The sequence below is a fragment of the Crinia signifera genome, chromosome 4 (assembly GCF_055691185.1).
Source record: "Crinia signifera chromosome 4, ASM5569118v1, whole genome shotgun sequence".
Taxonomy (NCBI): domain Eukaryota; kingdom Metazoa; phylum Chordata; class Amphibia; order Anura; family Myobatrachidae; genus Crinia; species Crinia signifera.
Window position 1 is genome coordinate 300,727,133 of NC_139220.1, and position 21,172 is coordinate 300,748,304.

The window sequence follows — 21,172 nt, forward strand, 5'->3', positions numbered from 1 at the left end:
GTTTTTCACATACAGAAGATTCAAGAAAATAGACTAACTCCAACACATCTTTCCTTTACAAAATCTTATAGTCTCCTGGGAGACTAGCAAAAATTGCCAATGCTGACTATATTGCAAGTCATCATGGCAGGGTATTGGGTAAAGTTTTCAACTAGCAATAATCACGCCTCAGTTTGACCTCATAAGCTATGATAATGCCACTGCGCAAAGTTGATAGGTGCTTGGCTGGAGCAATCAGCATGTGCAACAGAGAACTCATTACAACCATGGCTAGACAAACAGTCTCTGGCTAGGAGCAGTGGATTATGGGAATGTATATGCTAATGAGTCCAAGACCTGGCAAAACCTTCCTGGGTGATGACTTCAAGGAAATTGTATTTTCTGTTCCCAAGTGCTTTTTCATATCTCACACTCTGGTAGCAAAAATTGTAAGGAATTTATCTCCAATTTGCATGACAATGCATTCAAAAATTCTGGAACATCTCCAGATAAACAGAGATAAAAACACTAATCTCTACATCAATCTTCAAAATCAGCAACTGGAAGACACGGATGTAATTGTGGTTTTTCATATACAGAAGATGCAAGAAAATAGAATAACTCCAACACATCTTATTAAAAACACTAATCTCTAAACCAATCTTCAAAATCAGCAACTGGAAGACACAGTCAATTGTGGTTTTTCACATACAGAAGATTCAAGAAAATAGACTAACTCCAACACATCTTTCCTTTACAAAATCTTATAGTCTCCTGGGAGACTAGCAAAAATTGCCAATGCTGACTATATTGCAAGTCATCATGGCGGGGTATTGGGTAAAGTTTTCAACTAGCAATAATCACGCCTCGGTTTGACCTCATTAGCTATGATAATGCCACTGCGCAAAGTTGATAGGTGCTTGGCTGGAGCAATTAGCATGTGCAACAGAGAACTCATTACAACCATGGCTAGACAAACAGTCTCTGGCTAGGAGCAGTGGATTATGGGAATGTAAATGCTAATGAGTCCAAGACCTGGCAAAACCTTCCTGGGTGATGAATTCAAGGAAATTGTATTTTCTGTTCCCAAGTGCTTTTTCATATCTCACACTCTGGTAGCAAAAATTGTAAGGAATTTATCCCAAATTTGCATGACAATGCATTCAAAAATTCTGGAACATCTCCAGATAAACAGAGATAAAAACACTAATCTCTACATCAATCTTCAAAATCAGCAACTGGAAGACACGGATGTAATTGTGGTTTTTCATATACAGAAGATGCAAGAAAATAGACTAACTCCAACACATCTTATTCAAAACACTAATCTCTAAACCAATCTTCAAAATCAGCAACTGGAAGACACAGTCAATTGTGGTTTTTCACATACAGAAGATTCAAAAAAATAGACTAACTCCAACACATCTTTCCTTTACAAAATCTTATAGTCTCCTGGGAGACTAGCAAAAATTGCCAATGCTGACTATATTGCAAGTCATCATGGCGGGGTATTGGGTAAAGTTTTCAACTAGCAATAATCAGGCCTCGGTTTGACCTCATAAGCTATGATAATGCCACTGCGCAAAGTTGATAGGTGCTTGGCTGGAGCAATCAGCATGTGCAACAGAGAACTCATTACAACCATGGCTAGACAAACAGTCTCTGGCTAGGAGCAGTGGATTATGGGAATGTATATGCTAATGAGTCCAAGACCTGGCAAAACCTTCCTGGGTGATGACTTCAAGGAAATTGTATTTTCTGTTCCCAAGTGCTTTTTCATATCTCACACTCTGGTAGCAAAAATTGTAAGGAATTTATCTCCAATTTGCATGACAATGCATTCAAAAATTCTGGAACATCTCCAGATAAACAGAGATAAAAAACACTAATCTCTACATCAATCTTCAAAATCAGCAACTGGAAGACACGGATGTAATTGTGGTTTTTCATATACAGAAGATGCAAGAAAATAGACTAACTCCAACACGTCTTATTAAAAACACTAATCTCTAAACCAATCTTCAAAATCAGCACCTGGAAGACACAGTCAATTGTGGTTTTTCACATACAGAAGATTCAAGAAAATAGACTAACTCCAACACATCTTTCCTTTACAAAATCTTATAGTCTCCTGGGAGACTAGCAAAAATTGCCAATGCTGACTATATTGCAAGTCATCATGGCGGGGTATTGGGTAAAGTTTTCAACTAGCAATAATCACGCCTCGGTTTGACCTCATAAGCTATGATAATGCCACTGCGCAAAGTTGATAGGTGCTTGGCTGGAGCAATCAGCATGTGCAACAGAGAACTCATTACAACCATGGCTAGACAAACAGTCTCTGGCTAGGAGCAGTGGATTATGGGAATGTATATGCTAATGAGTCCAAGACCTGGCAAAACCTTCCTGGGTGATGACTTCAAGGAAATTGTATTTTCTGTTCCCAAGTGCTTTTTCATATCTCACACTCTGGTAGCAAAAATTGTAAGGAATTTATCTCCAATTTGCATGACAATGCATTCAAAAATTCTGGAACATCTCCAGATAAACAGAGATAAAAACACTAATCTCTACATCAATCTTCAAAATCAGCAACTGGAAGACACGGATGTAATTGTGGTTTTTCATATACAGAAGATGCAAGAAAATAGACAAACTCCAACACATCTTATTAAAAACACTAATCTCTACATCAATCTTCAAAATCAGCAACTGGAAGACACAGATGTAATTGTGGTTTTTCATATACAGAAGATGCAAGAAAATAGACTAACTCCAACACGTCTTATTAAAAATACTAATCTCTACACCAATCTTCAAAATCAGCAACTGGAAGACACAGTCAATTGTGGTTTTTCACATACAGAAGATTCAAGAAAATAGACTAACTCCAACACATCTTTCCTTTACAAAATCTTATAGTCTCCTGGGAGACTAGCAAAACTTGCCAATGCTGACTATATTGCAAGTCATCATGGCGGGGTATTGGGTAAAATTTTCAACTAGCAATAATCACGCCTCGGTTTGACCTCATAAGCTATGATAATGCCACTGCGCAAAGTTGATAGGTGCTTGGCTGGAGCAATCAGCATGTGCAACAGAGAACTCATTACAACCATAGCTAGACAAACAGTCTCTGGCTAGGAGCAGTGGATTATGGGAATGTATATGCTAATGAGTCCAAGACCTGGCAAAACCTTCCTGGGTGATGACTTCAAGGAAATTGTATTTTCTATTCCCAAGTGCTTTTTCATATCTCACACTCTGGTAGCAAAAATTGTAAGGAATTTATCCCAAATTTGCATGACAATGCATTCAAAAATTCTGGAACATCTCCAGATAAACAGAGATAAAAACACTAATCTCTACATCAATCTTCAAAATCAGCAACTGGAAGACACGGATGTAATTGTGGTTTTTCATATACAGAAGATGCAAGAAAATAGACAAACTCCAACACATCTTATTAAAAACACTTATCTCTAAACCAATCTTCAAAATCAGCAACTGGAAGACACAGTCAATTGTGGTTTTTCACATACAGAAGATTCAAGAAAATAGACTAACTCCAACACATCTTTCCTTTACAAAATCTTATAGTCTCCTGGGAGACTAGCAAAAATTGCCAATGCTGACTATATTGCAAGTCATCATGGCGGGGTATTGGGTAAAGTTTTCAACTAGCAATAATCACGCCTCAGTTTGACCTCATAAGCTATGGTAATGCCACTGCGCAAAGTTGATAGGTGCTTGGCTGGAGCAATCAGCATGTGCAACAGAGAACTCATTACAACCATGGATAGACAAACAGTCTCTGGCTAGGAGCAGTGGATTATGGGAATGTATATGCTAATGAGTCCAAGACCTGGCAAAACCTTCCTGGGTGATGACTTCAAGGAAATTGTATTTTCTGTTCCCAAGTGCTTTTTCATATCTCACACTCTGGTAGCAAAAATTGTAAGGAATTTATCTCCAATTTGCATGACAATGCATTCAAAAATTCTGGAACATCTCCAGATAAACAGAGATAAAAACACTAATCTCTACATCAATCTTCAAAATCAGCAACTGGAAGACACGGATGTAATTGTGGTTTTTCATATACAGAAGATGCAAGAAAATAGACTAACTCCAACACGTCTTATTAAAAACACTAATCTCTAAACCAATCTTCAAAATCAGCAACTGGAAGACACAGTCAATTGTGGTTTTTCACATACAGAAGATTCAAGAAAATAGACTAACTCCAACACATCTTTCCTTTACAAAATCTTATAGTCTCCTGGGAGACTAGCAAAAATTGCCAATGCTGACTATATTGCAAGTCATCATGGCGGGGTATTGGGTAAAGTTTTCAACTAGCAATAATCACGCCTCAGTTTGACCTCATAAGCTATGATAATGCCACTGCGCAAAGTTGATAGGTGCTTGGCTGGAGCAATCAGCATGTGCAACAGAGAACTCATTACAACCATGGCTAGACAAACAGTCTCTGGCTAGGAGCAGTGGATTATGGGAATGTATATGCTAATGAGTCCAAGACCTGGCAAAACCTTCCTGGGTGATGACTTCAAGGAAATTGTATTTTCTGTTCCCAAGTGCTTTTTCATATCTCACACTCTGGTAGCAAAAATTGTAAGGAATTTATCTCCAATTTGCATGACACTGCATTCAAAAATTCTGGAACATCTCCAGATAAACAGAGATAAAAACACTAATCTCTACATCAATCTTCAAAATCAGCAACTGGAAGACACGGATGTAATTGTGGTTTTTCATATACAGAAGATGCAAGAAAATAGACTAACTCCAACACGTCTTATTAAAAACACTAATCTCTACATCAATCTTCAAAATCAGCAACTGGAAGACACGGATGTAATTGTGGTTTTTCATATACAGAAGATGCAAGAAAATAGACTAACTCCAACACGTCTTATTAAAAACACTAATCTCTAAACCAATCTTCAAAATCAGCAACTGGAAGACACAGTCAATTGTGGTTTTTCACATACAGAAGATTCAAGAAAATAGACTAACTCCAACACATCTTTCCTTTACAAAATCTTATAGTCTCCTGGGAGACTAGCAAAAATTGCCAATGCTGACTATATTGCAAGTCATCATGGCGGGATATTGGGTAAAGTTTTCAACTAGCAATAATCACGCCTCGGTTTGACCTCATAAGCTATGATAATGCCACTGCGCACAGTTGATAGGTGCTTGGCTGGAGCAATCAGCATGTGCAACAGAGAACTCATTACAACCATGGCTAGACAAACAGTCTCTGGCTAGGAGCAGTGGATTATGGGAATGTATATGCTAATGAGTCCAAGAACTGGCAAAACCTTCCTGGGTGATGACTTCAAGGAAATTGTATTTTCTGTTCCCAAGTGCTTTTTCATATCTCACACTCTGGTAGCAAAAATTGTAAGGAATTTATCTCCAATTTGCATGACAATGCATTCAAAAATTCTGGAACATCTCCAGATAAACAGAGATAAAAACACTAATCTCTACATCAATCTTCAAAATCAGCAACTGGAAGACACGGATGTAATTGTGGTTTTTCATATACAGAAGATGCAAGAAAATAGACTAACTCCAACACATCTTATTAAAAACACTAATCTCTAAACCAATCTTCAAAATCAGCAACTGGAAGACACAGTCAATTGTGGTTTTTCACATACAGAAGATTCAAGAAAATAGACTAACTCCAACACATCTTTCCTTTACAAAATCTTATAGTCTCCTGGGAGACTAGCAAAAATTGCCAATGCTGACTATATTGCAAGTCGTCATGGCAGGGTATTGGGTAAAGTTTTCAACTAGCAATAATCACGCCTCGGTTTGACCTCATAAGCTATGATAATGCCACTGCGCAAAGTTGATAGGTGCTTGGCTGGAGCAATCAGCATGTGCAACAGAGAACTCATTACAACCATGGCTAGACAAACAGTCTCTGGCTAGGAGCAGTGGATTATGGGAATGTATATGCTAATGAGTCCAAGACCTGGCAAAACCTTCCTGGGTGATGACTTCAAGGAAATTGTATTTTCTATTCCCAAGTGCTTTTTCATATCTCACACTCTGGTAGCAAAAATTGTAAGGAATTTATCCCAAATTTGCATGACACTGCATTCAAAAATTCTGGAACATCTCCAGATAAACAGAGATAAAAACACTAATATCTACATCAATCTTCAAAATCAGCAACTGGAAGACACGGATGTAATTGTGGTTTTTCATATAGAGAAGATGCAAGAAAATAGACTAACTCCAACACGTCTTATTAAAAACACTAATCTCTAAACCAATCTTCAAAATCAGCAACTGGAAGACACGGATGTAATTGTGGTTTTTCATATACAGAAGATGCAAGAAAATAGACTAACTCCAACACGTCTTATTAAAAATACTAATCTCTAAACCAATCTTCAAAATCAGCAACTGGAAGACACAGTCAATTGTGGTTTTTCACATACAGAAGATTCAAGAAAATAGACTAACTCCAACACATCTTTCCTTTACAAAATCTTATAGTCTCCTGGGAGACTAGCAAAAATTGCCAATGCTGACTATATTGCAAGTCATCATGGCGGGGTATTGGGTAAAGTTTTCAACTAGCAATAATCACGCCTCAGTTTGACCTCATAAGCTATGATAATGCCACTGCGCAAAGTTGATAGGTGCTTGGCTGGAGCAATCAGCATGTGCAACAGAGAACTCATTACAACCATGGCTAGACAAACAGTCTCTGGCTAGGAGCAGTGGATTATGGGAATGTATATGCTAATGAGTCCAAGACCTGGCAAAACCTTCCTGGGTGATGACTTCAAGGAAATTGTATTTTCTGTTCCCAAGTGCTTTTTCATATCTCACACTCTGGTAGCAAAAATTGTAAGGAATTTATCTCCAATTTGCATGACAATGCATTCAAAAATTCTGGAACATCTCCAGATAAACAGAGATAAAAACACTAATCTCTACATCAATCTTCAAAATCAGCAACTGGAAGACACGGATGTAATTGTGGTTTTTCATATACAGAAGATGCAAGAAAATAGACTAACTCCAACACGTCTTATTAAAAATACTAATCTCTAAACCAATCTTCAAAATCAGCAACTGGAAGACACAGTCAATTGTGGTTTTTCACATACAGAAGATTCAAGAAAATAGACTAACTCCAACACATCTTTCCTTTACAAAATCTTATAGTCTCCTGGGAGACTAGCAAAAATTGCCAATGCTGACTATATTGCAAGTCATCATGGCGGGGTATTGGGTAAAGTTTTCAACTAGCAATAATCACGCCTCGGTTTGACCTCATAAGCTATGATAATGCCACTGCGCAAAGTTGATAGGTGCTTGGCTGGAGCAATCAGCATGTGCAACAGAGAACTCATTACAACCATGGCTAGACAAACAGTCTCTGGCTAGGAGCAGTGGATTATGGGAATGTATATGCTAATGAGTCCAAGACCTGGCAAAACCTTCCTGGGTGATGACTTCAAGGAAATTGTATTTTCTATTCCCAAGTGCTTTTTCATATCTCACACTCTGGTAGCAAAAATTGTAAGGAATTTATCCCAAATTTGCATGACAATGCATTCAAAAATTCTGGAACATCTCCAGATAAACAGAGATAAAAACACTAATCTCTACATCAATCTTCAAAATCAGCAACTGGAAGACACGGATGTAATTGTGGTTTTTCATATACAGAAGATGCAAGAAAATAGACTAACTCCAACACGTCTTATTAAAAATACTAATCTCTAAACCAATCTTCAAAATCAGCAACTGGAAGACACAGTCAATTGTGGTTTTCACATACAGAAGATTCAAGAAAATAGACTAACTCCAACACATCTTTCCTTTACAAAATCTTATAGTCTCCTGGGAGACTAGCAAAAATTGCCAATGCTGACTATATTGCTAGTCATCATGGCGGGGTATTGGGTAAAGTTTTCAACTAGCAATAATCACGCCTTGGTTTGACCTCATAAGCTATGATAATGCCACTGCGCAAAGTTGATAGGTGCTTGGCTGGAGCAATCAGCATGTGCAACAGAGAACTCATTACAACCATGGCTAGACAAACAGTCTCTGGCTAGGAGCAGTGGATTATGGGAATGTATATGCTAATGAGTCCAAGACCTGGCAAAACCTTCCTGGGTGATGACTTCAAGGAAATTGTATTTTCTATTCCCAAGTGCTTTTTCATATCTCACACTCTGGTAGCAAAAATTGTAAGGAATTTATCCCAAATTTGCATGACAATGCATTCAAAAATTCTGGAACATCTCCAGATAAACAGAGATAAAAACACTAATCTCTACATCAATCTTCAAAATCAGCAACTGGAAGACACGGATGTAATTGTGGTTTTTCATATACAGAAGATGCAAGAAAATAGACAAACTCCAACACATCTTATTAAAAACACTTATCTGTAAACCAATCTTCAAAATCAGCAACTGGAAGACACAGTCAATTGTGGTTTTTCACATACAGAAGATTCAAGAAAATAGACTAACTCCAACACATCTTTCCTTTACAAAATCTTATAGTCTCCTGGGAGACTAGCAAAAATTGCCAATGCTGACTATATTGCAAGTCATCATGGCGGGGTATTGGGTAAAGTTTTCAACTAGCAATAATCACGCCTCAGTTTGACCTCATAAGCTATGATAATGACACTGCGCAAAGTTGTTAGGTGCTTGGCTGGAGCAATCAGCATGTGCAACAGAGAACTCATTACAACCATGGCTAGACAAACAGTCTCTGGCTAGGAGCAGTGGATTATGGGAATGTATATGCTAATGAGTCCAAGACCTGGCAAAACCTTCCTGGGTGATGACTTCAAGGAAATTGTATTTTCTGTTCCCAAGTGCTTTTTCATATCTCACACTCTGGTAGCAAAAATTGTAAGGAATTTATCTCCAATTTGCATGACAATGCATTCAAAAATTCTGGAACATCTCCAGATAAACAGAGATAAAAACACTAATCTCTACATCAATCTTCAAAATCAGCAACTGGAAGACACGGATGTAATTGTGGTTTTTCATATACAGAAGATGCAAGAAAATAGACTAACTCCAACACGTCTTATTAAAAATACTAATCTCTAAACCAATCTTCAAAATCAGCAACTGGAAGACACAGTCAATTGTGGTTTTTCACATACAGAAGATTCAAGAAAATAGACTAACTCCAACACATCTTTCCTTTACAAAATCTTATAGTCTCCTGGGAGACTAGCAAAAATTGCCAATGCTGACTATATTGCAAGTCATCATGGCGGGGTATTGGGTAAAGTTTTCAACTAGCAATAATCACACCTCGGTTTGACCTCATAAGCTATGATAATGCCACTGCGCAAAGTTGATAGGTGCTTGGCTGGAGCAATCAGCATGTGCAACAGAGAACTCATTACAACCATGGCTAGACAAACAGTCTCTGGCTAGGAGCAGTGGATTATGGGAATGTATATGCTAATGAGTCCAAGCCCTGGCAAAACCTTCCTGGGTGATGACTTCAAGGAAATTGTATTTTCTATTCCCAAGTGCTTTTTCATATCTCACACTCTGGTAGCAAAAATTGTAAGGAATTTATCCCAAATTTGCATGACAATGTATTCAAAAATTCTGGAACATCTCCAGATAAACAGAGATAAAAACACTAATCTCTACATCAATCTTCAAAATCAGCAACTGGAAGACACGGATGTAATATGGTTTTTCATATACAGAAGATGCAAGAAAATAGACAAACTCCAACACATCTTATTAAAAACACTTATCTCTAAACCAATCTTCAAAATCAGCAACTGGAAGACACAGTCAATTGTGGTTTTTCACATACAGAAGATTCAAGAAAATAGACTAACTTCAACACATCTTTCATTTACAAAATCTTATAGTCTCCTGGGAGACTAGCAAAAATTGCCAATGCTGACTATATTGCAAGTCATCATGGCGGGGTATTGGGTAAAGTTTTCAACTAGCAATAATCACGCCTCAGTTTGCCCTCATAAGCTATGATAATGCCACTGCGCAAAGTTGATAGGTGCTTGGCTGGAGCAATCAGCATGTGCAACAGAGAACTCATTACAACCATGGCTAGACAAACAGTCTCTGGCTAGGAGCAGTGGATTATGGGAATGTATATGCTAATGAGTCCAAGACCTGGCAAAACCTTCCTGGGTGATGACTTCAAGGAAATTGTATTTTCTGTTCCCAAGTGCTTTTTCATATCTCACACTCTGGTAGCAAAAATTGTAAGGAATTTATCTCCAATTTGCATGACAATGCATTCAAAAATTCTGGAACATCTCCAGATAAACAGAGATAAAAACACTAATCTCTACATCAATCTTCAAAATCAGCAACTGGAAGACACGGATGTAATTGTGGTTTTTCATATACAGAAGATGCAAGAAAATAGACTAACTCCAACACATCTTATTAAAAACACTAATCTCTAAACCAATCTTCAAAATCAGCAACTGGAAGACACAGTCAATTGTGGTTTTTCACATACAGAAGATTCAAGAAAATAGACTAACTCCAACACATCTTTCCTTTACAAAATCTTATAGTCTCCTGGGAGACTAGCAAAAATTGCCAATGCTGACTATATTGCAAGTCGTCATGGCAGGGTATTGGGTAAAGTTTTCAACTAGCAATAATCACGCCTCGGTTTGACCTCATAAGCTATGATAATGCCACTGCGCAAAGTTGATAGGTGCTTGGCTGGAGCAATCAGCATGTGCAACAGAGAACTCATTACAACCATGGCTAGACAAACAGTCTCTGGCTAGGAGCAGTGGATTATGGGAATGTATATGCTAATGAGTCCAAGACCTGGCAAAACCTTCCTGGGTGATGACTTCAAGGAAATTGTATTTTCTGTTCCCAAGTGCTTTTTCATATCTCACACTCTGGTAGCAAAAATTGTAAGGAATTTATCTCCAATTTGCATGACACTGCATTCAAAAATTCTGGAACATCTCCAGATAAACAGAGATAAAAACACTAATCTCTACATCAATCTTCAAAATCAGCAACTGGAAGACACGGATGTAATTGTGGTTTTTCATATACAGAAGATGCAAGAAAATAGACTAACTCCAACACGTCTTATTAAAAACACTAATCTCTACATCAATCTTCAAAATCAGCAACTGGAAGACACGGATGTAATTGTGGTTTTTCATATACAGAAGATGCAAGAAAATAGACTAACTCCAACACGTCTTATTAAAAACACTAATCTCTAAACCAATCTTCAAAATCAGCAACTGGAAGACACAGTCAATTGTGGTTTTTCACATACAGAAGATTCAAGAAAATAGACTAACTCCAACACATCTTTCCTTTACAAAATCTTATAGTCTCCTGGGAGACTAGCAAAAATTGCCAATGCTGACTATATTGCAAGTCATCATGGCGGGGTATTGGGTAAAGTTTTCAACTAGCAATAATCACGCCTCGGTTTGACCTCATAAGCTATGATAATGCCACTGCGCAAAGTTGATAGGTGCTTGGCTGGAGCAATCAGCATGTGCAACAGAGAACTCATTACAACCATGGCTAGACAAACAGTCTCTGGCTAGGAGCAGTGGATTATGGGAATGTATATGCTAATGAGTCCAAGACCTGGCAAAACCTTCCTGGGTGATGACTTCAAGGAAATTGTATTTTCTGTTCCCAAGTGCTTTTTCATATCTCACACTCTGGTAGCAAAAATTGTAAGGAATTTATCTCCAATTTGCATGACAATGCATTCAAAAATTCTGGAACATCTCCAGATAAACAGAGATAAAAACACTAATCTCTACATCAATCTTCAAAATCAGCAACTGGAAGACACGGATGTAATTGTGGTTTTTCATATACAGAAGATGCAAGAAAATAGACTAACTCCAACACGTCTTATTAAAAACACTAATCTCTAAACCAATCTTCAAAATCAGCAACTGGAAGACACAGTCAATTGTGGTTTTTCACATACAGAAGATTCAAGAAAATAGACTAACTCCAACACATCTTTCCTTTACAAAATCTTATAGTCTCCTGGAAGACTAGCAGAAATTGCCAATGCTGACTATATTGCAAGTCATCATGGCGGGGTATTGGGTAAAGTTTTCAACTAGCAATAATCACGCCTCGGTTTGACCTCATAAGCTATGATAATGCCACTGCGCACAGTTGATAGGTGCTTGGCTGGAGCAATCAGCATGTGCAACAGAGAACTCATTACAACCATGGCTAGACAAACAGTCTCTGGCTAGGAGCAGTGGATTATGGGAATGTATATGCTAATGAGTCCAAGACCTGTCAAAACCTTCCTGGGTGATGACTTCAAGGAAATTGTATTTTCTGTTCCCAAGTGCTTTTTCATATCTCACACTCTGGTAGCAAAAATTGTAAGGAATTTATCTCCAATTTGCATGACAATGCATTCAAAAATTCTGGAACATCTCCAGATAAACAGAGATAAAAACACTAATCTCTACATCAATCTTCAAAATCAGCAACTGGAAGACACGGATGTAATTGTGGTTTTTCATATACAGAAGATGCAAGAAAATAGACTAACTCCAACACGTCTTATTAAAAATACTAATCTCTAAACCAATCTTCAAAATCAGCAACTGGAAGACACAGTCAATTGTGGTTTTTCACATACAGAAGATTCAAGAAAATAGACTAACTCCAACACATCTTTCCTTTACAAAATCTTATAGTCTCCTGGGAGACTAGCAAAAATTGCCAATGCTGACTATATTGCAAGTCATCATGGCGGGGTATTGGGTAAAGTTTTCAACTAGCAATAATCACGCCTCGGTTTGACCTCATAAGCTATGATAATGCCACTGCGCAAAGTTGATAGGTGCTTGGCTGGAGCAATCAGCATGTGCAACAGAGAACTCATTACAACCATGGCTAGACAAACAGTCTCTGGCTAGGAGCAGTGGATTATGGGAATGTATATGCTAATGAGTCCAAGACCTGGCAAAACCTTCCTGGGTGATGACTTCAAGGAAATTGTATTTTCTATTCCCAAGTGCTTTTTCATATCTCACACTCTGGTAGCAAAAATTGTAAGGAATTTATCCCAAATTTGCATGACAATGCATTCAAAAATTCTGAAACATCTCCAGATAAACAGAGATAAAAACACTAATCTCTACATCAATCTTCAAAATCAGCAACTGGAAGACACGGATGTAATTGTGGTTTTTCATATACAGAAGATGCAAGAAAATAGACAAACTCCAACACATCTTATTAAAAACACTTATCTCTAAACCAATCTTCAAAATCAGCAACTGGAAGACACAGTCAATTGTGGTTTTTCACATACAGAAGATTCAAGAAAATAGACTAACTCCAACACATCTTTCCTTTACAAAATCTTATAGTCTCCTGGGAGACTAGCAAAAATTGCCAATGCTGACTATATTGCAAGTCATCATGGCGGGGTATTGGGTAAAGTTTTCAACTAGCAATAATCACGCCTCAGTTTGACCTCATAAGCTATGATAATGCCACTGCGCAAAGTTGATAGGTGCTTGGCTGGAGCAATCAGCATGTGCAACAGAGAACTCATTACAACCATGGCTAGACAAACAGTCTCTGGCTAGGAGCAGTGGATTATGGGAATGTATATGCTAATGAGTCCAAGACCTGGCAAAACCTTCCTGGGTGATGACTTCAAGGAAATTGTATTTTCTGTTCCCAAGTGCTTTTTCATATCTCACACTCTGGTAGCAAAAATTGTAAGGAATTTATCTCCAATTTGCATGACAATGCATTCAAAAATTCTGGAACATCTCCAGATAAACAGAGATAAAAACACTAATCTCTACATCAATCTTCAAAATCAGCAACTGGAAGACACGGATGTAATTGTGGTTTTTCATATACAGAAGATGCAAGAAAATAGACAAACTCCAACACGTCTTATTAAAAATACTAATCTCTAAACCAATCTTCAAAATCAGCAACTGGAAGACACAGTCAATTGTGGTTTTTCACATACAGAAGATTCAAGAAAATAGACTAACTCCAACACATCTTTCCTTTACAAAATCTTATAGTCTCCTGGGAGACTAGCAAAAATTGCCAATGCTGACTATATTGCAAGTCATCATGGCGGGGTATTGGGTAAAGTTTTCAACTAGCAATAATCACGCCTCGGTTTGACCTCATAAGCTATGATAATGCCACTGCGCAAAGTTGATAGGTGCTTGGCTGGAGCAATCAGCATGTGCAACAGAGAACTCATTACAACCATGGCTAGACAAACAGTCTCTGGCTAGGAGCAGTGGATTATGGGAATGTATATGCTAATGAGTCCAAGACCTGGCAAAACCTTCCTGGGTGATGACTTCAAGGAAATTGTATTTTCGGTACTTGTGAGTTATCTGGGCGTCCGATTTTGGTACTAGATCGCATACGATATCGCATGCGATATCGCATGCGATTTGCGATTTGCATGCGATTTAGCATGCGATTTGCATAAGATTTGCTATTAATTTCATTACCCCACTATCCCCAAAGTGTGTCTATCAACGTGAACCCGAAGCGTGGCGAGCGCAGCGAGCCCGCGAGGGGCGGCGGTACGCGTCCTCCGACCTTTTCATGCCCTACTATCCACTAGGGCGTGGAGTGAGAATAGAATAGTGTGGCGAGCGCAGCGAGCCACCGAGCCCGAAGCGTGGCGAGCGCAGCGAGCCCCGCGAGGGGACGCGGACACCTTCACAGATATCCGCGTGCCCTTGCGGGCTTCACAGGTGTCCGCGTCCCCTCGCGGGGCTCGCTGCGCTCGCCACGCTTCGGGCTCGGTGGCTCGCTGCGCTCGCCACACTATTCTATTCTCACTCCACGCCCTAGTGGATAGTAGGGCATGAAAAGGTCGGAGGACGCGTACCGCCGCCCCTCGCGGGCTCGCTGCGCTCGCCACGCTTCGGGTTCACGTTGATAGACACACTTTGGGGATAGTGGGGTAATGAAATGAATAGCAAATCTTATGCAAATCGCATGCTAAATCGCATGCAAATCGTAAATCGCATGCGATATCGCATGCGATATCGTATGCGATATCGAATGCAAATCGCATGCAAATCGTAAGTACCCAAATCGGACGCCCAGATAACTCACAAGTACCGTATTTTCTATTCCCAAGTGCTTTTTCATATCTCACACTCTGGTAGCAAAAATTGTAAGGAATTTATCTCCAATTTGCATGACAAGGCATTCAAAAATTCTGGAACATCTCCAGATAAACAGAGATAAAAACACTAATCTCTACATCAATCTTCAAAATTAGCAACTGGAAGACACGGATGTAATTGTGGTTTTTCATATACAGAAGATGCAAGAAAATAGACTAACTCCAACACGTCTTATTAAAAATACTAATCTCTAAACCAATCTTCAAAATCAGCAACTGGAAGACACAGTCAATTGTGGTTTTTCACATACAGAAGATTCAAGAAAATAGACTAACTCCAACACATCTTTCCTTTACAAAATCTTATAGTCTCCTGGGAGACTAGCAAAAATTGCCAATGCTGACTATATTGCAAGTCATCATGGCGGGGTATTGGGTAAACTTTTCAACTAGCAATAATCACGCCTCGGTTTGACCTCATAAGCTATGATAATGCCACTGCGCAAAGTTGATAGGTGCTTGGCTGGAGCAATCAGCATGTGCAACAGAGAACTCATTACAACCATGGCTAGACAAACAGTCTCTGGCTAGGAGCAGTGGATTATGGGAATGTATATGCTAATGAGTCCAAGACCTGGCAAAACCTTCCTGGGTGATGACTTCAAGGAAATTGTATTTTCTGTTCCCAAGTGCTTTTTCATATCTCACACTCTGGTAGCAAAAATTGTAAGGAATTTATCTCCAATTTGCATGACAATGCATTCAAAAATTCTGGAACATCTCCAGATAAACAGAGATAAAAACACTAATCTCTACATCAATCTTCAAAATCAGCAACTGGAAGACACGGATGTAATTGTGGTTTTTCATATACAGAAGATGCAAGAAAATAGACAAACTCCAACACATCTTATTAAAAACACTTATCTCTAAACCAATCTTCAAAATCAGCAACTGGAAGACACAGTCAATTGTGGTTTTTCACATACAGAAGATTCAAGAAAATAGACTAACTCCAACACATCTTTCCTTTACAAAATCTTATAGTCTCCTGGGAGACTAGCAAAAATTGCCAATGCTGACTATATTGCAAGTCATCATGGCGGGGTATTGGGTAAAGTTTTCAACTAGCAATAATCACGCCTCAGTTTGACCTCATAAGCTATGATAATGCCACTGCGCAAAGTTGATAGGTGCTTGGCTGGAGCAATCAGCATGTGCAACAGAGAACTCATTACAACCATGGCTAGACAAACAGTCTCTGGCTAGGAGCAGTGGATTATGGGAATGTATATGCTAATGAGTCCAAGACCTGGCAAAACCTTCCTGGGTGATGACTTCAAGGAAATTGTATTTTCTGTTCCCAAGTGCTTTTTCATATCTCACACTCTGGTAGCAAAAATTGTAAGGAATTTATCTCCAATTTGCATGACAATGCATTCAAAAATTCTGGAACATCTCCAGATAAACAGAGATAAAAAACACTAATCTCTACATCAATCTTCAAAATCAGCAACTGGAAGACACGGACGTAATTGTGGTTTTTCATATACAGAAGATGCAAGAAAATAGACTAACTCCAACACGTCTTATTAAAAACACTAATCTCTAAACCAATCTTCAAAATCAGCAACTGGAAGACACAGTCAATTGTGGTTTTTCACATACAGAAGATTCAAGAAAATAGACTAACTCCAACACATCTTTCCTTTACAAAATCTTATAGTCTCCTGGGAGATTAGCAAAAATTGCCAATGCTAACTATATTGCAAGTCATCATTGCGGGGCATTGGGTAAAGTTTTCAACTAGCAATAATCACGCCTCGGTTTGACCTCATAAGCTATGATAATGCCACTGCGCAAAGTTAATAGGTGCTTGGCTGGAGCAATCAGCATGTGCAACAGAGAACTCATTACAACCATGGCTAGACAAACAGTCTCTGGCTAGGAGCAGTGGATTATGGGAATGTATATGCTAATGAGTCCAAGACCTGGCAAAACCTTCCTGGGTGATGACTTCAAGGAAATTGTATTTTCTGTTCCCAAGTGCTTTTTCATATCTCACACTCTGGTAGCAAAAATTGTAAGGAATTTATCCCAAATTTGCATGACAATGCATTCAAAAATTCTGGAACATCTCCAGATAAACAGAGATAAAAATACTAATCTCTACATCAATCTTCAAAATCAGCAACTGGAAGACACGGATGTAATTGTGGTTTTTCATATACAGAAGATGCAAGAAAATAGACAAACTCCAACACATCTTATTAAAAACACTAATCTCTAAACCAATCTTCAAAATCAGCAACTGGAAGACACAGTCAATTGTGGTTTTTCACATACAGAAGATTCAAGAAAATAGACTAACTCCAACACATCTTTCCTTTACAAAATCTTATAGTCTCCTGGGAGACTAGCAAAAATTGCCAATGCTGACTATATTGCAAGTCATCATGGCAGGGTATTGGGTAAAGTTTTCAACTAGCAATAATCACGCCTCGGTTTGACCTCATAAGCTATGATAATGCCACTGCGCAAAGTTGATAGGTGCTTGGCTGGAGCAATCAGCATGTGCAACAGAGAACTCATTACAACCATGGCTAGACAAACAGTCTCTGGCTAGGAGCAGTGGATTATGGGAATGTAAATGCTAATGAGTTCAAGACCTGGCAAAACCTTCCTGGGTGATGACTTCAAGGAAATTGTATTTTCTATTCCCAAGTGCTTTTTCATATCTCACACTCTGGTAGCAAAAATTGTAAGGAATTTATCTCCAATTTGCATGACAATGCATTCAAAAATTCTGGAACATCTCCAGATAAACAGAGATAAAAACACTAATCTCTACATCAATCTTCAAAATCAGCAACTGGAAGACACGGATGTAATTGTGGTTTTTCATATACAGAAGATGCAAGAAAATAGACTAACTCCAACACGTCTTATTAAAAACACTAATCTCTACACCAATCTTCAAAATCAGCAACTGGAAGACACGGATGTAATTGTGGTTTTTCATATACAGAAGATGCAAGAAAATAGACTAACTCCAACACGTCTTATTCAAAACACTAATCTCTAAACCAATCTTCAAAATCAGCAACTGGAAGACACAGTCAATTGTGGTTTTTCACATACAGAAGATTAAAAAAAATAGACTAACTCCAACACATCTTTCCTTTACAAAATCTTATAGTCTCCTGGGAGACTAGAAAAAATTGCCAATGCTGACTATATCACAAGTCATCATGGCGGGGTATTGGGTAAAGTTTTCAACTAGCAATAACCACGCCTCGGTTTGACCTCATAAGCTATGATAATGCCACTGCGCAAAGTTGTTAGGTGCTTGGCTGGAGCAATCAGCATGTGCAACAGAGAACTCATTACAACCATGGCTAGACAAACAGTCTCTGGCTAGGAGCAGTGGATTATGGGAATGTATATGCTAATGAGTCCAAGACCTGGCAAAACCTTCCTGGGTGATGACTTCAAGGAAATTGTATTTTCTATTCCCAAGTGCTTTTTCATATCTCACACTCTGGTAGCAAAAATTGTAAGGAATTTATCCCAAATTTGCATGACAATGCATTCAAAAATTCTGGAACATCTCCAGATAAACAGAGATAAAAACACTAATCTCTACATCAATCTTCAAAATCAGCAACTGGAAGACACGGATGTAATTGTGGTTTTTCATATACAGAAGATGCAAGAAAATAGACAAACTCCAACACATCTTATTAAAAACACTTATCTCTAAACCAATCTTCAAAATCAGCAACTGGAAGACACAGTCAATTGTGGTTTTTCACATACAGAAGATTCAAGAAAATAGACTAACTCCAACACATCTTTCCTTTACAAAATCTTATAGTCTCCTGGGAGACTAGCAAAAATTGCCAATGCTGACTATATTGCAAGTCATCATGGCGGGGTATTGGGTAAAGTTTTCAACTAGCAATAATCACGCCTCAGTTTGACCTCATAAGCTATGATAATGCCACTGCGCAAAGTTGATAGGTGCTTGGCTGGAGCAATCAGCATGTGCAACAGAGAACTCATTACAACCATGGCTAGACAAACAGTCTCTGGCTAGGAGCAGTGGATTATGGGAATGTATATGCTAATGAGTCCAAGACCTGGCAAAACCTTCCTGGGTGATGACTTCAAGGAAATTGTATTTTCTGTTCCCAAGTGCTTTTTCATATCTCACACTCTGGTAGCAAAAATTGTAAGGAATTTATCTCCAATTTGCATGACAATGCATTCAAAAATTCTGGAACATCTCCAGATAAACAGAGATAAAAACACTAATCTCTACATCAATCTTCAAAATCAGCAACTGGAAGACACGGATGTAATTGTGGTTTTTCATATACAGAAGATGCAAGAAAATAGACTAACTCCAACACATCTTATTAAAAACACTAATCTCTAAACCAATCTTCAAAATCAGCAACTGGAAGACACAGTCAATTGTGGTTTTTCACATACAGAAGATTCAAGAAAATAGACTAACTCCAACACATCTTTTCTTTACAAAATCTTATAGTCTCCTGGGAGACTCGCAAAAATTGCCAATGCTGACTATATTGCAAGTCATCATGGCGGGGTATTGGGTAAAGTTTTCAACTAGCAATAATCACGCCTCATAATCACACCTCATAAGCTATGATAATGCCACTGCGCAAAGTTGATAGGTGCTTGGCTGGAGCAATCAGCATGTGCAACAGAGAACTCATTACAACCATGGCTAGACAAACAGTCTCTGACTAGGAGCAGTGGATTATGGGAATGTATATGCTAATGAGTCCAAGACCTGGCAAAACCTTCCTGGGTGATGACTTCAAGGAAATTGTATTTTCTGTTCCCAAATGCTTTTTCATATCTCACACTCTGGTAGCAAAAATTGTAAGGAATTTATCCCAAATTTGCATGACAATGCATTCAAAAATTCTGGAACATCTCCAGATAAACAGAGATAAAAACACTAATCTCTACATCAATCTTCAAAATCAGCAACTGGAAGACACGGATGTAATTGTGGTTTTTCATATACAGAAGATGCAAGAAAATAGACTAACTCCAACACGTCTTATTCAAAACACTAATCTCTAAACCAATCTTCAAAATCAGCAACTGGAAGACACAGTCAATTGTGGTTTTTCACATACAGAAGATTCAAGAAAATAGACTAACTCCAACACATCTTTCCTTTACAAAATCTTATAGTCTCCTGGGAGACTAGCAAAAATTGCCAATGCTGACTATATTGCAAGTCATCATGGCGGGGTATTGGGTAAAGTTTTCAACTAGCAATAATCACGCCTCATAATCACACCTCATAAGCTATGATAATGCCACTGCGCAAAGTTGATAGGTGCTTGGCTGGAGCAATCAGCATGTGCAACAGAGAACTCATTACAACCATGGCTAGACAAACAGTCTCTGGCTAGGAGCAGTGGATTATGGGAATGTATATGCTAATGAGTCCAAGACCTGGCAAAACCTTCCTGGGTGATGACTTCAAGGAAATTGTATTTTCTGTTCCCAAGTGCTTTTTCATATCTCACACTCTGGTAGCAAAAATTGTAAGGAATTTATCTCCAATTTGCATGACAATGCATTCAAAAATTCTGGAACATCTCCAGATAAACAGAGATAAAAACACTAATCTCTACATCAATCTTCAAAATCAGCAACTGGAAGACACGGATGTAATTGTGGTTTTTCATATACAGAAGATGCAAGAAAATAGACTAACTCCAACACGTCTTATTAAAAACACTAATCTCTACATCAATCTTCAAAATCAGCAACTGGAAGACACGGATGTAATTGTGGTTTTTCATATACAGAAGATGCAAGAAAATAGACTAACTCCAACACGTCTTATTAAAAACACTAATCTCTAAACCAATCTTCAAAATCAGCAACTGGAAGACACAGTCAATTGTGGTTTTTCACATACAGAAGATTCAAGAAAATAGACTAA

The 21,172-nt window shown here is 38.4% G+C and overlaps 29 non-coding genes across 29 annotated transcripts; all 29 read right to left on the reverse strand.

Annotated features, from left to right (window-relative positions):
• Positions 1–71: 71 nt before the first annotated feature.
• On the reverse strand, positions 72–212 carry LOC146076690 (U4 spliceosomal RNA). The gene has a single exon (XR_014474089.1). It is a non-coding gene; the product is annotated as a U4 spliceosomal RNA (small nuclear RNA).
• A 537-nt stretch (positions 213–749) lies between these two features.
• LOC146076357 (U4 spliceosomal RNA) lies at positions 750–890 on the reverse strand. Its single transcript, XR_014473758.1, has one exon. It is a non-coding gene; the product is annotated as a U4 spliceosomal RNA (small nuclear RNA).
• Positions 891–1,427: 537 nt separating this feature from the next.
• On the reverse strand, positions 1,428–1,568 carry LOC146076640 (U4 spliceosomal RNA). Its single transcript, XR_014474039.1, has one exon. It is a non-coding gene; the product is annotated as a U4 spliceosomal RNA (small nuclear RNA).
• Positions 1,569–2,106: 538 nt separating this feature from the next.
• Positions 2,107–2,247, reverse strand: LOC146076459 (U4 spliceosomal RNA). The gene has a single exon (XR_014473859.1). It is a non-coding gene; the product is annotated as a U4 spliceosomal RNA (small nuclear RNA).
• Positions 2,248–2,901: 654 nt separating this feature from the next.
• Positions 2,902–3,042, reverse strand: LOC146076726 (U4 spliceosomal RNA). Its single transcript, XR_014474124.1, has one exon. It is a non-coding gene; the product is annotated as a U4 spliceosomal RNA (small nuclear RNA).
• Positions 3,043–3,579: 537 nt separating this feature from the next.
• LOC146076730 (U4 spliceosomal RNA) lies at positions 3,580–3,720 on the reverse strand. The gene has a single exon (XR_014474128.1). It is a non-coding gene; the product is annotated as a U4 spliceosomal RNA (small nuclear RNA).
• Positions 3,721–4,257: 537 nt separating this feature from the next.
• LOC146076618 (U4 spliceosomal RNA) lies at positions 4,258–4,398 on the reverse strand. Its single transcript, XR_014474018.1, has one exon. It is a non-coding gene; the product is annotated as a U4 spliceosomal RNA (small nuclear RNA).
• A 654-nt stretch (positions 4,399–5,052) lies between these two features.
• On the reverse strand, positions 5,053–5,193 carry LOC146076633 (U4 spliceosomal RNA). The gene has a single exon (XR_014474033.1). It is a non-coding gene; the product is annotated as a U4 spliceosomal RNA (small nuclear RNA).
• Positions 5,194–5,730: 537 nt separating this feature from the next.
• On the reverse strand, positions 5,731–5,871 carry LOC146076715 (U4 spliceosomal RNA). The gene has a single exon (XR_014474113.1). It is a non-coding gene; the product is annotated as a U4 spliceosomal RNA (small nuclear RNA).
• A 654-nt stretch (positions 5,872–6,525) lies between these two features.
• Positions 6,526–6,666, reverse strand: LOC146076619 (U4 spliceosomal RNA). The gene has a single exon (XR_014474019.1). It is a non-coding gene; the product is annotated as a U4 spliceosomal RNA (small nuclear RNA).
• Positions 6,667–7,203: 537 nt separating this feature from the next.
• Positions 7,204–7,344, reverse strand: LOC146076460 (U4 spliceosomal RNA). Its single transcript, XR_014473860.1, has one exon. It is a non-coding gene; the product is annotated as a U4 spliceosomal RNA (small nuclear RNA).
• A 536-nt stretch (positions 7,345–7,880) lies between these two features.
• LOC146076574 (U4 spliceosomal RNA) lies at positions 7,881–8,021 on the reverse strand. Its single transcript, XR_014473974.1, has one exon. It is a non-coding gene; the product is annotated as a U4 spliceosomal RNA (small nuclear RNA).
• Positions 8,022–8,558: 537 nt separating this feature from the next.
• LOC146076729 (U4 spliceosomal RNA) lies at positions 8,559–8,699 on the reverse strand. Its single transcript, XR_014474127.1, has one exon. It is a non-coding gene; the product is annotated as a U4 spliceosomal RNA (small nuclear RNA).
• Positions 8,700–9,236: 537 nt separating this feature from the next.
• On the reverse strand, positions 9,237–9,377 carry LOC146076567 (U4 spliceosomal RNA). The gene has a single exon (XR_014473967.1). It is a non-coding gene; the product is annotated as a U4 spliceosomal RNA (small nuclear RNA).
• A 536-nt stretch (positions 9,378–9,913) lies between these two features.
• LOC146076669 (U4 spliceosomal RNA) lies at positions 9,914–10,054 on the reverse strand. Its single transcript, XR_014474068.1, has one exon. It is a non-coding gene; the product is annotated as a U4 spliceosomal RNA (small nuclear RNA).
• Positions 10,055–10,591: 537 nt separating this feature from the next.
• Positions 10,592–10,732, reverse strand: LOC146076716 (U4 spliceosomal RNA). Its single transcript, XR_014474114.1, has one exon. It is a non-coding gene; the product is annotated as a U4 spliceosomal RNA (small nuclear RNA).
• A 654-nt stretch (positions 10,733–11,386) lies between these two features.
• LOC146076461 (U4 spliceosomal RNA) lies at positions 11,387–11,527 on the reverse strand. The gene has a single exon (XR_014473861.1). It is a non-coding gene; the product is annotated as a U4 spliceosomal RNA (small nuclear RNA).
• Positions 11,528–12,064: 537 nt separating this feature from the next.
• Positions 12,065–12,205, reverse strand: LOC146076732 (U4 spliceosomal RNA). Its single transcript, XR_014474130.1, has one exon. It is a non-coding gene; the product is annotated as a U4 spliceosomal RNA (small nuclear RNA).
• Positions 12,206–12,742: 537 nt separating this feature from the next.
• On the reverse strand, positions 12,743–12,883 carry LOC146076462 (U4 spliceosomal RNA). The gene has a single exon (XR_014473862.1). It is a non-coding gene; the product is annotated as a U4 spliceosomal RNA (small nuclear RNA).
• Positions 12,884–13,420: 537 nt separating this feature from the next.
• On the reverse strand, positions 13,421–13,561 carry LOC146076621 (U4 spliceosomal RNA). The gene has a single exon (XR_014474021.1). It is a non-coding gene; the product is annotated as a U4 spliceosomal RNA (small nuclear RNA).
• Positions 13,562–14,098: 537 nt separating this feature from the next.
• LOC146076463 (U4 spliceosomal RNA) lies at positions 14,099–14,239 on the reverse strand. Its single transcript, XR_014473863.1, has one exon. It is a non-coding gene; the product is annotated as a U4 spliceosomal RNA (small nuclear RNA).
• A 1,304-nt stretch (positions 14,240–15,543) lies between these two features.
• LOC146076635 (U4 spliceosomal RNA) lies at positions 15,544–15,684 on the reverse strand. The gene has a single exon (XR_014474035.1). It is a non-coding gene; the product is annotated as a U4 spliceosomal RNA (small nuclear RNA).
• Positions 15,685–16,221: 537 nt separating this feature from the next.
• Positions 16,222–16,362, reverse strand: LOC146076622 (U4 spliceosomal RNA). Its single transcript, XR_014474022.1, has one exon. It is a non-coding gene; the product is annotated as a U4 spliceosomal RNA (small nuclear RNA).
• Positions 16,363–16,900: 538 nt separating this feature from the next.
• Positions 16,901–17,041, reverse strand: LOC146076757 (U4 spliceosomal RNA). The gene has a single exon (XR_014474155.1). It is a non-coding gene; the product is annotated as a U4 spliceosomal RNA (small nuclear RNA).
• Positions 17,042–17,578: 537 nt separating this feature from the next.
• On the reverse strand, positions 17,579–17,719 carry LOC146076568 (U4 spliceosomal RNA). The gene has a single exon (XR_014473968.1). It is a non-coding gene; the product is annotated as a U4 spliceosomal RNA (small nuclear RNA).
• Positions 17,720–18,373: 654 nt separating this feature from the next.
• On the reverse strand, positions 18,374–18,514 carry LOC146076723 (U4 spliceosomal RNA). Its single transcript, XR_014474121.1, has one exon. It is a non-coding gene; the product is annotated as a U4 spliceosomal RNA (small nuclear RNA).
• Positions 18,515–19,051: 537 nt separating this feature from the next.
• Positions 19,052–19,192, reverse strand: LOC146076623 (U4 spliceosomal RNA). The gene has a single exon (XR_014474023.1). It is a non-coding gene; the product is annotated as a U4 spliceosomal RNA (small nuclear RNA).
• Positions 19,193–19,729: 537 nt separating this feature from the next.
• On the reverse strand, positions 19,730–19,872 carry LOC146076791 (U4 spliceosomal RNA). Its single transcript, XR_014474191.1, has one exon. It is a non-coding gene; the product is annotated as a U4 spliceosomal RNA (small nuclear RNA).
• A 537-nt stretch (positions 19,873–20,409) lies between these two features.
• On the reverse strand, positions 20,410–20,552 carry LOC146076786 (U4 spliceosomal RNA). Its single transcript, XR_014474186.1, has one exon. It is a non-coding gene; the product is annotated as a U4 spliceosomal RNA (small nuclear RNA).
• Between the last annotated feature and the right edge of the window lie 620 nt (positions 20,553–21,172).